General features: G+C 38.4%; 1 protein-coding gene across 8 annotated transcripts in view; it reads left to right on the forward strand.

Moving 5' to 3' along the window:
- MCTP1 (multiple C2 and transmembrane domain containing 1) overlaps nucleotides 1–16,500 on the forward strand; it is a 215,445-nt gene that overhangs the window by 33,683 nt on the left and 165,262 nt on the right. The window contains exon 1 of one of the 8 annotated variants that reach the window (XM_039695684.1): nucleotides 6,714–6,745. The exons of the other annotated variants lie outside the window; for them this stretch is intronic. The gene's annotated coding sequence lies outside the window, so the exon portion shown is untranslated. Of the gene's footprint in view, nucleotides 1–6,713; nucleotides 6,746–16,500 lie in introns of those variants that run through there. 8 annotated transcript variants of the gene reach the window in all.

Raw genomic sequence — 16,500 nt, forward strand, 5'->3', positions numbered from 1 at the left:
ACTGACAGTTTGGAAACAGGTAAGAGCAAACTGAATGAATATTTTCATACTGGAGGATATTAATGAAGTGCATGGTTGAGCTGAGGACTCCTGATGCCGTACATTATACTGCTCCTCATATCATTTTCTACCATAATCAAAACCACTCAGTTACTCTTTCAGAGAATACATTTTACTGTGTCACACAGAACATCTGGCTGACAGGTACTTTCTGAATCACACTGTTACACTATTTGATACTTCTTCACCTGTTGTGAGAAATAAATGAGAAAAGCTTAGGACCCCAGTATAAGCTGCATAGTAGTAGTGCAGGACTGCTGCACCAAAGCTAGTGCAGGACCTCCCAATGTGATCTTTCTAAACAGACAGATAGTTGAACATGATGACCCAAAAAACAGTTCAAGCCAAAATGAAATTTTTAAAGTTTGGTAAGATGTGCAGCAGATGAAGCCTGTCTCCTTTGCCTCATCTCCATTGTCATCTGGTTGCAATTTCCTGTCTAGCTGAAGCTGCAGATTATTCTATTATTTGTATGTACCTGGAGGTTTTAAGTGAAAAAGAAGTTGAGTTCTGGGCTGCCAGTTATGTTTTCAAATGTATCCATCTGACTTTGCTTGTGTTGCTTCCATTTTCTGTGTTCTTCTTTGCTATAACAGAACAACTTTGTTTTTGGCCAATTAGCAAAGTGTAATTCCTGTCCTTTATAGTCTCTTGGTGAGTCCTCCTGAAGCAAGCATTTTGTTTCCAAGAACTTTGTGTAGGTGTGTGGAAATTTCTGTTTGATTCCAGGTATTTCAGAATTGTGACCATCAGCATTTAAATGTCTCTTTAAATAGAAGATTTATAGTTCTTTAGACAGAAAAAACATTTTAGTGTTTAATGCTGAAGATACCTATCAGAGTTGAAACAAAATGGATGGTTTAGTTGAGTTCTAAGCCAGATACTGAAAAAATTGAATGTTCTTTTATTGCTGTCCTGTCAGTATTCTTTATCCTCACTGACTTGAACTTGCCTCTCTGTATGATTCAATTTTTACTCTAACTTGTCCTGGTTATGCTGAGTACAAAGTGTGCCAAATTGTCAGATTTATAAGTGAATCTCTAATGGATATGAAATTGTACCTACTCTGCCATGTGAACTTGATGGATTTACAATATCATTTACAAGGTAAGCTGATTTCTGTAGAAATTATACAGGTTTCTATACAGAATAAATGAGCTATGGAGACTTGGTGCTTTCAGTACAAGTGTAATTAAATTTGTATTTCTGTAACAGCCACCAGGGAATATAAAAGATTTTTCAGTCAGTCTTCTTTAAATAATGCTCTCTGCCTTTTACAGTCTAGTGATATCAGATTTTTTTCATAATATAAAAACCCTATTTTAAAAAAACTTTTTAAAAAAAAGTTTATAGCATACCATTATAATTTTTTATGTTTAAGTGATGATTGAAATAGTTGTTTAAGTTGTCTGGAAGAGTATGGGCCATGAAGTCAGAGAAGAAATAAAAATTAGAGAAAATTACTTATTGTTGTTTTTCATTGGGACCTCAAATAAAGACTAAAATCTAATGGCCGATTTTTTCAGTTTATTTTTCAGATACCTGTGTCTTTCCAAATTCAAAAAGCTCTGTGTTCTACAGTGTTTTTTTAATCAAAAGTCACAAAGTCACACTAGGGTGAAACAATTAATTTAAGAACCCTGTGCTTAAAAAGTTGGGTTTTTTTCCATTAAATGGAGCTGTAATCTCAGCACAGTTTATCTGAGCTGCAGTTAGTCCATGCCAATATGCAATAGTAACATTACATTCTAAATGTAGTGGTGTTGTTATTTTAATTTTTGAATCATGAATATTCTAGTTGCTCATTCATGCTCTTGACAGATTCAGTCTTCCACAATGGTTTTTAATCTCAGTGCTAAATTTATGTTAAAATAATTTATTGTGCCTAATCCAAATTTTAGGATCACTGTTAATGGTAGTACCCTGATTAAGTGCTAGAGAACATATATGGCCAATATCAACAGCAATGCATTAAGTTCAGTTATGTGATTTTTTTTTTAATTGGACCTCCCGCAATATAATGAATTTAGGGATATTGAATGTCATTCTCACATGAGGAATTTATATTTATAGTAGCAGTAATTAACTAAGATATGTGAAAAGCTGAGCCTTGATGCTTCAGTGAGTAATTACATCCTCTTCATACTTATATTATTTTAAATTTGGTTTGTAAAATGTGTAATCTGCGGATTTAAGCAGAAGTCCAATCCAACCAGGATGAAGAGATGGATGAGTTATTATGTAAGCAGCTGGAGGATGTTTCAAGATTGCCAGCCCTTGTTCTTGTAGGAGATTTAACCTGCCAGGCATCAACACAGTGGCAAAAAGGCAGTCTAGGGGTTCTTGGAGTGTACAGAGGAGAGCTTCTTGTCACAGATGGTGAGCGAGCCTGACAGGGGTGGGGCTCTGCTAGACCTGCTGTTTGCAAACAGAGAGGAGCTGGAGGGACATGTGGTGGTCAGGGGCTGTCAAGAAAAAAATCTTGAAGGCACAAGAGCAGACTATCCCTATGTGCTGAAAGATGAGCTGACAGGGAAGATGATTGCCCTGATAGGCTTTTCAATTAATTAAGGGAGAAAAGGAGGGTGTATCACCTTTGGAAAGAGGGGCAAGCAATGCAGGCATTGTTTAAGGATGTTGCAAAGTCATGTAGGAAGAAAATAAGAGAGGCAAAAGCCCAGTTAGAAACTAATTTCTGTGAAGGATAATAAAATATGTTTTTATAAATAGGTAGGAAATGGAGGGGCAACCTCCATTCTTTATTGGGCGTGCAGTGGAATATATGGACAGTGACTCCACCACCTTCCTAGGCAGCTCATACCGAGAGGGCACCCCAGATTGTCAAAAGCATGGACTACTCCCTGCTATTACTTTTTCATGTGGGTACAAATTATGCTGCAAGCCAAAAATAAATAGGATAAAGGAAGACTATAAAGCCCTGGTGAGGCAGATGAAAAATACTGGTCCCAAAGTCATGTTCTCATCTGTCCTACTGGTTAGAGAAATAGGGACAGCCAGAAGCAGATAAATAATGCAGATAATTGTCTTGTTTTTGGCTGGCGCCATCTAGGTTTTGGCTTTTATGACAGTGGGTTGTGCTTTAATGATTGTGGGCTGTTAGGAAGGGATAGGATCCACCTATCTAAAAAGGGCAAGGGAGTCCTTGGAAGCAGGTTTGCCAGTTGGGTGAGATGGGCTTTAAACTAAAGGTCTTGGGAGGTGGGATCCAAAGTTCATGCCCTTGCCTCCTCCTGGGGAATAGGTCATACAAACCGGCATAGCGACAGATGTTCCTTGACTGCCTCTTAAGATGAGGATCGTAGGGCTAAACATATCAAGGATGTTTATGGTTATGGTGAAGCCTCTTATATACCTTCTAGAGAACCTGGCTGCATGGTTACCTCTCTGAAGTGCCTTTATACAAATGCACACAGCATAGGCAATGAACAAGAACTAGAAATATATGTGTGATGAGAAGGCAGTCTCATTGCAGTTACTGAGACTGGTTGGATAGCACACGTGACTGAAATGTTGTCATAGGCAGCCATGTACTTTTAGAAGGGTCTGGTGAGACAGGTAAAGTGGTGGATTTGCTTGTTAAGTGAGAGAGCAACTAGAATACATTGAGCTCTACTCAGGGACAAATGAATAATCTGGGAGTTTATGGTAAGAATTAAGGGGCAGGCTAATGTGGGTGACACTTGTGGATGTTTGCTGTAGGCCTCCTGATCAGAACAAGGGAGTTGATTGGCTTTCTATGAGCAGCTGACAATAACCTCATGGTCATAGGCCCTGTTTCTCCTGGGGAACTTCAACCACCCTGATATTTGCTGGAGGTTCAGCGTGGCTTAGAGCACACAGTCCTGGAAGTTAACTGCAGTTACAGAAGTAACTTTTTGGTGCAAATGGTGCAGGAGCCAAAGAAGAGAGGTGTGTTGCTGGACCTCGTACCAACAAACCAGGAGGAACAGGTTGATGATGTAAAGATTGGGAGCAGCCTTGTCTATAAGTGACTCTGAGATGGTGGAACTTAGGATCTTGCGTGGAGGAAGCAAAGCAGTACTAGGACCCTCCAGAGAGGCCAACTTTGGCTTCTTCAAAGACCTGCTTAGAAGAATTCTTTGGAATAGAGCTCTGGGACAGAAGGGGGTCCAAAAGAGCTGCATGGATCAGCATGGATCAGGAAGCTCATAGGAAGCAAATGCAAGAAATAAATTTATAGGTGTAGAAAAGGGAATGGACCATGTGGGAGGACTATAGGAACATTGTCAGAGTATGCAGGGATGTAAGGAAGAAGGCCAAGACCCACCTGGAATTGAGTCTGCTTTGGCAAAGGGGTTGTACTACATAATCTCCGGAGGTCTCTTCCAAACCTAATAATTCTGTCATCCTGTGGAAACATCCCATAAACCACATTCACCTGGAAACTGGCATTTTCACAGTATACAGATGGTGTTAAAGATAATTTGTACTCTAAACAGTGATCTTGTGAATGTAACTATGAAAGACAGGAACTTGAACACTGCAGATGATTGCTCCAAAACACTTGAATATAATACTCAAGTAATTTGTAACTGGAGAGTATTTCTCAGAGTTTGTGTAGTCATCTGTGGCTTACAAAACCAGTACTATCTTAGAACATTTAAAAACAAGTTCTGCAGGTTTGGAAGCATCCCCTCTCAGCATTATTCATGACACATCCAGTACCTGACAGCAAATCAAAATGCTGTGAAGTTCTATTTTTCTTCCAAGACAGAAACATGGCAGGTGGGAACCAGCACGTCAGCTACTTACTGAATTACATTACTACCATTTTGTAATTTACAGCCTGCTTTTTATTTACATAGAGGCCTTCAGCACCGAAGCAGTGACTGAAGTTTTTGTTTTGACAAGGCAAGATACTCTCCTCTCTTCATAATTAGACTGGAGATGCACAAGGAGTTGGGAGGGAAATAGGTGGTGCAACTGACCCCAACTGACACAAAGACTATTCCAGACCATGTGACTTCATGCTCAGTATATAAAGGTGGAGGAAGAAGAAGGAAGCGGAGGGCATTCAGAGTGATAGTGTTTTGTCTTACCAAGTCACTGTTAGGCATGATGGAGTCCTGCTTTCCTGGATGTTGGGAACAACAGCCAGTCTTTGGGAAGTGGTGAATGGATTCCTTGTTTTGCTTTGCCTGTGGATTATTACTGCTTTATCTGTTAAAAGGCAGAATTAATGTTCTTGCAGGACTTCTAGTATGGCCTCCTATTGATATGGTTTTCCATGGGTCTTTTTAGACTTGACATGTAGTCAGTTTTCCAGTTTTCCATGAAGAAAACCTACCCGGAGGGAATTACGGGGTACATTAGGTCATATGAGTATATGCTTTGACACTATTTCTTAAACTGGGAATATACTTAAGCTGTAAATAATATTGGAGCACTCTAGGTGTCTTGTCCAGTAGCTCAAGGCCTAGCCTTTGCTGGGGCATCTCAGATCAGGACATTGACTCTGAAGTCGGTCCTGAGATGAGTGGAGGAAGTATAATGTAGATACAGTGAGTGAGTAAAGCAAAGCACCAATTGTGAAATCTGGTGATCCTTCCTCATGATTTTTCATAAAGACTTTAAATAATTTTATTAAATACAATGTGGGTAGAAAGACAATCATAGTTGATTTAGCAATTGCCTCATGAGAAGATTTTCTCCTTTTAATAAGTTTGAAGAGTATTCTCAGCATTGGGTGCATGAGTTAGCACTTTCTATCCAGTATGAGAAATCCACATAATTTTTTTTCTCAGAGATTTCAATTATTGCATCTTATATAGTATATAGCAAAATTATGGAGAAAAATAATGGAATTTATGGAAAACCATTGGGAACAAATCTTTTTGTTTGTTTGTTTTCTGGAACATCTTTAATGTAAGACACTGCTTGGTTATTTACTACCCTGTCTACTCTGAAATAATGGACTGATTTAAAAATACATTCTGTTTAAGTTAACTTTTTTCTGTATTTAAATGGCTTGCCGACTTCTATACAGAAGGCAAAAAATTTAAAGCAATTATTAAAATAAGTACAATTCCCTTATAATTTCTTTCTTCTTTTTATCTGCTGGTTGGGTTCAAGAATAACCTACAAAATAATGCACTTTTTTACTTTCATTCAGTGAACTTCTCTAAAATTCAAGAAAGTGTTTCTGTCAATAGGAGCAATGCAGGAGAAGGATATGAAATAATGAAGCAGTTGCAGAAAAGTGTTAAGACTGTTACTCATCTTTGATCTTGGTTGCAGCTAGAGAATTGGCTAGAAGACATTTGGCCAAGATCTGAGATAATTAATGATTTTCTGATCTCTGCACAGTGAAGATGAGAATCCAGTAGGTTATAGAGGCTTAGGAGATGATGTTATAGAGCTGAGAGTTTACAGATGTGAATTATTTAACGAGTGACTACTGAGATCCTACTGAATTAATGTTGACAGGGAAACAAAACAAGGCACAGAAGTACAGTCTCTGCATTGTGTGGAGTTTGTATAATTTGATGATAAAAATGGAACATGCTGGGGTGTAGCTGCCTGATGATTCTTCTTCTCTTAGGCAAGATATAATGGAAGAAATCTAATGCGGTGATAGAGCTGTTGATTTGTTGGGCACCAAGGTCAATAACTGTATACTACTACTTAATGAGTATAATATCAGGTAAGTATGTATATATGTATATATGTACTGAAAAATTTCTGTGCACAAGTTAAATTTACACTTCAGTTTGTCTCAGATTTTTAAGACTACTGTAATAAATTTTTGGTGTACAGATTTGTGGTTTAATTTACATGTTCTTGTTCCAGTAAAGTGGTCTCCAAAATCTTGATGTGAGCTTACATACTTTTGACATTCATGTTTTTCGTTCTTAACTTTAACTGCAGATGAAGAAAAGACCCCTGAAGAGCAACTAAAAAAGTTAAACAGCCATTCTGCATCCTTTTTTTAAAAAATAATTGTATTTGAGTATTTTTTGACTGACAAAAGATGCTGATAATTTAAGCTACATGGCAATAGAATTTCAGTGATTCACATCACTTTTTATAGATACAATTTTAATTTAGGCATGAGATTTCTGAGGCCTGTTAGAAGGCAATCCTCCTCTGATAGACTTTATTTCATTATTTTTCATTTCAGATGTTTGTTTTCAGAGAAGCTATTCTCCATTTCCTAATACATAGGGGGGAAAAAGGCTACACTTTTAAAGGAGGGAATAGAAATAAGCATTGAGAATGTGAAAAGTAAAAATGCTTACAGTACATACATTAGTATGGAAAGTATCATAAAAGTTTAGATAGTTGTAATATATTACATATTTTCTTGCCACACAACTGAGATTCTTTTTGGATAGTACTCTAAAATATATGTCATCTCAGTGATAGTTTTATGATGACTTTTATTTCCTAAGAGGAGGTCACTGCCATGTAATAAATTAAGATTTCACTAATGTATAATAGCAATGGAGGATGTTCACTTCTAACTGCTGTTTCTTAGCACTGTGCAGAATGAAATCCACTCTGCAGAATGAAACTTAGGCTATGGTCTATAATTCCATACAAGATTTAGTCAAGTAGACTCATTTTCTCCACACGTAGACTGAGGCATCTTGTTATGTAACTTTCTGCAGAGCTGGGAGTTTGTTAAAAGGAGATGCAAAATGTCTGCACTGGACTAAGATTCTCCATAAGCTCAATTTTGTATGAAGAAATTGATGTTTATTTGTATGTTAGCTGCTTTCATCCATACAAAATAAAATCATGGAGTAATTCAGTGTACTTTATTTGTCCACTGTGTGTACTTTCCATCTGTAAATGTTAAGCTTCTGTTACTGTAAATCTAAGGGACAGTGATTGTCCAAATTTTTCCCTTTCTTAGAAATGTTGGAATTTTTTAAAAAGCCAAATGAAATTACTACACAAGGGGTATTGTGACACATACCATATCAAGGCACAAAGCTGGCATGGTTTAGAATGTACATAATAATAGGAAGCAGGAAAAATAGATCACCTTTTCTGGAAATCTGTTACACTACACGGAACTGTGTGAGTGCACATAAGTATGCATTTATATGAAATAAGAAATTTTATCAATGTATTACTATTAAAATGAAAGGGCCAAAATAGTATAGGTATAAGTAATCCTTGCAAAGAATTACTTTATGCTTTCATTTTTCCCTGCATGATACTATTTCTGTATTTATATTTGAAGATGAAGTCAAAATTCAATCCTTGGCTGATAGAGCTCATAGACTCCAGCCTACTTTTTTAAAGTGAATCTTCATGAAGATCAAACTAAAATGTTACCCTTTAACAGCTCCTATTGATCATTAATTGTATTCCAGCTGAATGAATAGAAAACAAAAACAGTTTGCTCAATAGCATTTGGGAAACCAATGGGTGTCTTGCCTGTTAGCACTGCAATCTAAGTCTCCTGTTTCTCGTAACAGTTTCCTGTGAATTTTCTGGATTTTGGCAGTACCTTTCCTGCCATTCCTTTCCTGTACTATAAGTAGCTTTAATACAGATGACTAAGATTGATTCTGTGAGGCTTGTTTGCCTTTGAGAAGTATTTTGGTCAGGACGTGATGCAAACCTATTTATTGGTCAACTGTTACTGGAAATACATGTGTCTCTTTAACTGTATTTCTGAAGCATATTACATATAGTCTTTCTCTGCCTAGTCACTTAGGCTATAAAAGTCTTATAACTTTAATGAAAAGTACAGAAAGCAATGAACAAATTACTGCAATGTGTATTAAAAACTTTTAGCACATAGTGCAAAATTTTGGTTTGCTACTATGAAAAAGCACTAATTTCTGGATGTCCAGAAAATGTTCAGAGTAAAAAAATCCCCACAAATGAAGGCAAAAAGTAGTAGAAACTTTTGTAGAATGGTATTCCATTCTACATTTATACTTAATTTTGTAATATCTATCAAGTATGCATAGGCATTTTGCAAATACAAAAAAAAAACCCATAGGAACTTTTTTGCCAAACTGAGTTACCTTTTTTTCTTCTTTAGCCCAGTTTTATGCTTTAAAATGTAGGCCTTGTGAGTGACAGCCTGAGAGGCTTGAGCTGGAGCAGCAATTGGTGAAAGGATGTTGAAAGCATAACAGAAGCAAATGTAGACCTATCCCAAACTGTCCACTTCATTTAACCCTAATGAAAAAGCTGGAATAAGTCATCAAGGTTGCTTACTGTTGTTGTCATCTGTCCAACATTTTCATCTCTTTCCTTCCCATCACCACAACTTTGAAATAAACTCAGCTTTCCCATCTAAGAAAATTCCCATGTTATTTGGAATATAGACAAAATATCTCCTCCTTGATTTTTCTTTTTAGTCTCACTAATGACCGTATCTAGATGTCTAGAATTGTGTATTCTTTGGAAAGCATTTAGACAACTGTTGCTTCTGTTTTATAAGATGCTGCTTATATTAACTGCAAGGTGCTTATATAGGTTTTGACTGCCAGTACTGTTACTGTGTGCTTTTCCTTGTGTATTTCAACAGCTGTTGGTCATACTAAGACAGGTGATTTTTGCGTGGCTGGACAGTATAAGCTTTAGGTAAAACAAGAATTTAAGTTTCACTCAAAAACTTCTCTTGTGTTTTTTCATCATGCATTGGGAATAACTCTCCAAATAAATGACTTTTTGTGTGAATAGAAAGAGGAAGGGGAAAATAATTTTAATTTTTAAGTAATTAAAAAAATCTAGGAAACCAAATGTGCCCCTCTTATGACTTTAGGAGTGGAGAAATGGTACTGCTATGGGTTTGGTCAAATTAACATTAGTAGAGCATTAGTAACTGACTGTTACTGTGAGTAGGTATAGTTTATATGAAATACTGGTAGTTCCAGTATATGTTTGTATAAGATTTATTTACCAAAAGAATAAATAAAATAATAATTTAAGAAGTACATTCCAATTTTTATTTAATTCTTTTTTACAACAAAATATGTCCACAGCATGCATTAGTGAATTTGGCTAAAGAAGTCACAATTCTTTGAAGTGTTTCTGGCACCTGATGGTTTCTAGTTCTGCATTCTTTGAGGAAAAAACCCTGCCCTGCTATTCTCTCACATTTCTTAGCAGCGTCAGTTTTCATGCAGGGGAAAATGATTTCTGTGAGAAAGCTAAATGCATTTAAGATGTAACTGATGTAGTCACAATCTTGAATTCACATTCTTGGTCCCTGTTATGGTTTGATTCTGGCACAATGCTAGTGCTCTCATGAAAGGTATATTTCTAAAATGGTTATTGTGAGATGTGACCCGGAAACAGAATAAAGCAGGCTTTAACTTGGAAATGGAGGGGGGAAAAAAATCACACTTCATTAATTTACAACTTAGAGACAAAAGGGAAAAAAAGAAAAAAAAACTACACACTACAATCTACAATGGAACATCTCCAAAACACTCTTCCTCCCCCCACCCCTCTAACACTCAATCCTTTCTAACATTTGATTTTCAGTCTAATATTATCTTTCACACAACTTCTCTCCAGTTCACCAGGAGAGAGGAGTTTCCCTCTTGCACCATGGGACTCCCCAGGAAACACAGTGGAACCTCCTGTGCTTCTATGTCACACGTGGCAGCCACCTGGAGAGAATCTGCTGTGGTAACTACCTTCTTTCTGTGTCTAGTGGTCTCACCACTGTCCATGGATCCAAACTGCTCCTTAGGTCCTTTTAAGAATGCCTTGCTCAGTTCCAAGAAGTGGCCGCCTCTCACCATTTGGGACACCTGTCCCCCCCATATTTCACCCCCTGGGGCCGAGGGGCCTCATGAACAGAGATCCTTCTCCGCTGAACGCAGAGAGCTCTAATACATGCTCCCCATCAGTTTTTGTTCCTTTTATTTTTCATAACGGCTTTGTCACTCTTGGCTTCTGGCCAACCGCCTCCCCCAAGGTGCAGTCTCTACATTACAGGAAGACATTGGTTCCATCCTGTGGCCATGTAAGAGAAAAGTCCAGTTCAGAAGGCTACTCCATCATCTCCTGCATCCAGGGCACTGTTCATCTGCTGACATTTCTTTACCTACTTAAGCTTTTTTCTTCTTGCCCATCCTGCATCCCTTTCCAATTCTCAGCTAGGGAGGATCAGTGTTTTTTATAGTTTCTATTGTCTCAGCACTAAAGGGGTTAAAACCTCAGCCGCAGTCTGCCATCAGCTGGGCACCTTGCCCGCCCCCCCCCAGTCTTCTCCTGGCTGTGGTGCCAGCACAGTCTCTATCACTCTCTCCCGGGGGTGCTGCCCAAACATCCCAGGTCTCCTCCACCCCTGCACCTTGCAGGGCTCCGGCCTCCCTTCCCACAGGCCGCATGGCCTCCCCTCCCCCACCCAAACACAGCTGGGCAGGGGAGGAAGTCAGACTCTACTCACCAACCAGACTCAAAAGAGAGACTCTCTCTGGGAATCTTCTGCTTTTAATCCCTGTGTGTTCTCAGAGGCCTATCCAGGCTTCCAGTGGCTACACCAGGTGCTAATTTTCAAATCTGGCCACTGATTAGTTTGACTGTAACTTTCCCAGAAACTCACTTCCTGGTCAAACCACGACAGTCCCGCTGCATTGTTCTATGAAGGTTTATTGCACGAAGACAGGTGCATTTACGTACTGCAAAACACTGTTAGAGAGCTTTTAGGAAGGGCGCAAAGTGATAGAACAACGAGTTTAAAGTCACAAAGAGTACATTTAGATTAGATACTAGGAACAAGTTCTTGACTGCGAGGGTGGTAAGGCACTGGAACAGGCTGCCCAGAGAAGCTATGGTTCCTCTATCCCTCTGAATATAGTGAGAGTGTCTCAGTCTTTATATATAGAAGAACTATATATATCTATTTGTCTGTCTATCTGTATCTTCCCTATAATATCATTCTCCCTCTTCATTTCTTGTGCCAGTTTAAATCAAATCAGTATTCTCATTTTATACAAAACAGGCTTAAGGATGGGGCGGGGAAAATAGTGCCAGCGAGACAGCATGATGCTGTTACTCAATGTCAGAGTGGTATGCCTTTCAGAAGGTAGCCCTGACTTCCAATCTCCTCTCCCAGAACAGAAATTTAAAGTAAGCTGGAGAAGACAGCTAAAAACATAGAGAAGGGGCAAGACCATGGGCAACTACTTTCCCTCCCCTGCACAGCTGCTGCAGAAGGAGCTGGCACTGGTGATCCTCGGGGCAAGATCTGTGGGGTAGAGCTGTGGGACTGGAGTCCCTTGTGCAGACCCTGTGGATGAGCCAAGGTGTTTCTGTTTGTTGGTGGTGGTGTCATGAAAGGCAGTTCCTGTCATCCCAGCCACATGTTGCACTTTTCAAATGACTGTGAAAGCCAAAGGCTCAGTGAGTTCTGACATTGTCTGGTACGTTGGGTAGGAATGTAGGTGGGTTTGGGTTGCAGAGGCAGGACGCAGTCTTCAGAGCAAGTGAGAAGGTCTGTGCTTTTATCTTTATTTCAGAAGAACAGCAATGGTAGGAACTGAGAGAAGGTACCCTCCAGGGTAGATGGCAGATCTGGAGGATTTGGAGGTACCCCTCATCAGGCTACCATGCACTTTAGTGTGCAGGGTCTAAATTCAGCTTTCTTGCCAATGGAAATTCCTAAGTGTTGTAAGTAACGTAAGTCTTTATTTTGTCATAATAACTGCTAATTGTAGCAAGAATTCTGCTTGTTTCTGTGTTTAATCTATTTCTTAAGTAACATCTTCTGTTTGCAAGTGCAAATTTAAGCTTGCGGTGTGACCACAAAACAAACTACCTGTACTGGCCCTTTGATATATTCCAAATCTTTTTTGCAAAATTAGTTGACTAATTAGAGCATGAAGGTTTTCATGGTGGTCATGTCCTTAATGTATTGAAGAAGACAGCTTTAGAATAAGGGTCAAAGTTTAACCCTGTTTATAAAGTCAAGGGACATGAAGGTGCACCTTAGGTGAATGAGATATTTCTGCTGTCTGAGCTGTTTGCTGAAACAACTGTGTTTCCAGAACTGATTAAAGTTTATAAACAGTGTCTGTGGTGAACATGATGTGTTCTACAAGAGGATGTACACAATTCCATAAACCTACACAAACTCCTCTACTTTTAGTTGCTTTAGTATTAATTCTGCTATTTTAGTTAAGCATAGACTTCTCTTTTTTTTCAGTGTGGCATTTTTTGTAGAAGTGTTGCCTGTTTTGTCACTCTCTGGACCTTCTTCTCTCTTAATTTAGGATTCTGTTATAGGCAAATATCTGCCATAGCACTTTTAGCTGCCATCTAAAATGTACCCTCAGACATAATATTCGTTAAAAATATTTTTAAATAGTGGATAAGAGACATGCACAAACACAGAAACTGCATGTTGTGCCTGTGAATGTAGTAAAAGATGCATTTTTGGTGGTTAAAATAAAGAGTTGTGAACAGTTCTCAGGAATCAAATTCGTGTCTTCAGTGAGTACATTGCTTCTGCAATGCAAATGTAAACCAAGATAGTTCTGTTCTTCACAGAGCTTTTTGTTAAAGTCCACTTGTACTTAGAAAGATGACAGACATTAAGAAGGCTTCTCACTCTGGCTATTCGCAAGACTCTCCGGCAGTCACACTCCCAGTGCTGGAGGTTTCAGCTGCTGGGGCTGAGGCCCCTTCACAACCGGCTGCTCAGTGAGCCGACCAGAGCTTGATGCCCCCCATACACTGCACTCACATGCAGTCACAGCAGGTTTCCTTGTTGGTTTGACCCCAGGTTTCCCATAGGAGATGTTCGTATCTCTAGTTCTGTAAAGCCATTTATTGACAGTAAATGGCTTTACAGAGGTAAAGCTCGAGTTGTCTCCTCTTGGAGGAGTGTGATCAAAGGAATCTCTAGGCTTTTTCGAATTCACAGTCCAGGTGCCTGTGAGTTTTTGGCTCCTGCTGTGTCTCTGTGTCCATTCAGCTGACCACCAGTGTTTGGGCCCTTCGTTATGCAGAAGGTTGGGAGTTCATGGCTTCTTGTCTCTCTGGACTCCCATCCGGAGCTCAGCCTGCATCTCTGTCTGCAGCTTACAAACTGAGCTACCTACACCAGATGTGTTCCTTAACAGTAGCTCCCTTATTACCTAAGTATGTAACTGTGAGGGGATAATCTCTCACATACATACTTATTTCAAAATCTTGAATGTTTTTCAAATCAGATAAAATTTAAGGCCTTGTACAAAATTCTCTTCTGTGATAGCTTTATTGGGTCCTTAGTTAATAAAGACTTTGACAGAAAAAAGAAATCATAGAAGTGTACATATGTTTTATACAAATTTTCATCCTCAAATTTTCTGCACTGACTTGAACTCCATCTTCATGCATCGGGTGCTGGGAGTTACAGCAGGGTTAAAAGTATTTATTGATACATTTCAAAATTGTGAGTTTTAAAAATGAGAATCGGTGGTGTTCAAGACTGTGTTTATAGAACTATAATTTCTTGTAAGATAAAATCTCATTTGGGGCCATATAATAAAATCAATAAATTCTATATACTGTTTGTATTAGGGTGCATTCTTTACCAGGAGTATGATTTCCATAAACATTTCAACAGCTCTTTACTGTGTTATCTCTAGTTATTTTACTCAGCTGAGTTAAGAGATTTATGTTGTAGGTGATAGGAACAGAGACAGAGATTTCAAATAAAATATGTGCTTCTTATTATGGAAAGAGTAAGTACTTAATCTGAGTTTGTGTTGTTGAATGTTAGCTGTGGTTTCCACTTGTGCTACTAAAGGGCAGACTGACTTTTTCAGGCCTTCAGGGCAAAATCCTGTGACTTGTGCTGTCAGAGGAAAAAGCTAGGGGTCTGACTGTCAAATCCACTTGCAAAAAGTTAGCTCTTCAATTACAGGAAGAAAGCTGTAATTTCCATACAATGGCTGAAGTAAATCTAAAGAGCTGCAGTAGCATGTCTGTCATGTTACTATCAAAATAGACTTCTTCTGCCCAGAATTTTTATGACATGAGACATATTAGAGTAGGGAGAAGAAATACACAGAAGAGATCTGCCCAAAGGAAATGACAAGAAAAACAGCGTGTTGTAAGTATTCCAAGCCAGAGGGTAGGAACAAAAATCCCCAAGGAAATGGCATGTGAATTGTGCCAAAAATGTTGCCAGATCTTTCACATGATGAGGTTTCCTTATCCCATTTGTGTAAAGATGTGAAAAGAGTTTGCGTGATGACTGAGAGTCCCAAGAATGTCTTTATGGAGAATGTAAAAAATTGCAAGTATTGTCCTGAATTGGCTCTTCCCATTTACATGTCACTGTGGAGTTCTAGAGATCAACAAAGGGCAATGTAAAAAAAAATTCACATTTTTAGGCCTGAGGGGCTTTTCTGTGTGTGTCAGTATGAATTGTTAATCTGTGCCGAGTTCTGAGCTTCTGATTTTGTTCATGGCTAGCTAGGGGTTTTTGCATGGTATTGCATTGGCTGTAGGCATACTGAGCAGATTGCCTGGTTTATACAGCAAGGTTGCAGTGCAACCAAAATCAGTGAAAGATCTATTTGGTTGTCTCACAGGTATGAATGGAACTGATTTTGTAATGAAGCTCTAGAATGGGTTTAAATGTATGTAATCCAGGAGGGGCTGGAGAAATAATTCCAGGAGCTGAGGATAAATACTGTATCATCTTCCACTATGCATGAGCAATGAAACTAAATTCCTAATTGAGAGTAAGTAAATGTAATTTTAAAAAGATAATAAAGAAGTAGCACTCCATTAACTTTTATCACTGCCCTGTTTAGACTAAACTTTTAAATGTATCAAAATGCATTTTGTATTTGCATAATTCAGCAGTGCTTTAAAGGAACAGATGCTCTTTTCATGCTCTTTTTTTTCATTATGGAAAAGATGCTTTCATTTTGAGTAGCCTGGGATGTGGTGACTCTTTTTAGAGTGCAACTGCTCACAACATGAATTTTGTTGTAAGATTCATATTTTTGAGTTTGAGCAAAAAGTGAATTTTGTCTTCAGGAGGAATATGCTGTTATGTTACCCCCTTGTCTCCTTTGTAAAATGTTTACACATTAAGTTACATGAAGCTGTGAAAAGATTATGTCTGGTGAAAACGATAGGAACTACATTTCCATCTGAATGAACACAGAAATTTGCTGTGGAGACAGCTCTTTCTATAGGTTCTATTTATTTGTTCCTTTCTGCAAGCAATGGAGGCATACAATTGCTGTTAGCTTCACTTTCTCATACTGTAGCAAATGTCAGGTGTGATTCTAGGATGACTCTTCAGACTTTAGTACATCTATACTGGTCACAGGAAAAAATGTATAGTATTAAAAATAGGACAGGGTGATTTCAGTTTATTAAGTTTTGAAATTGTTCCTCCACTACTGAGTTGTCATAAAGGCTATTTTTGCTAGATTAAAAAAACAAACAAAAAAAATTACACGTAAGTTG

Source organism: Passer montanus, unplaced genomic scaffold (assembly GCF_014805655.1).
Source record: "Passer montanus isolate IOZ18808 unplaced genomic scaffold, ASM1480565v1 scaffold91, whole genome shotgun sequence".
NCBI classification, from domain to species: Eukaryota; Metazoa; Chordata; class Aves; order Passeriformes; family Passeridae; genus Passer; species Passer montanus.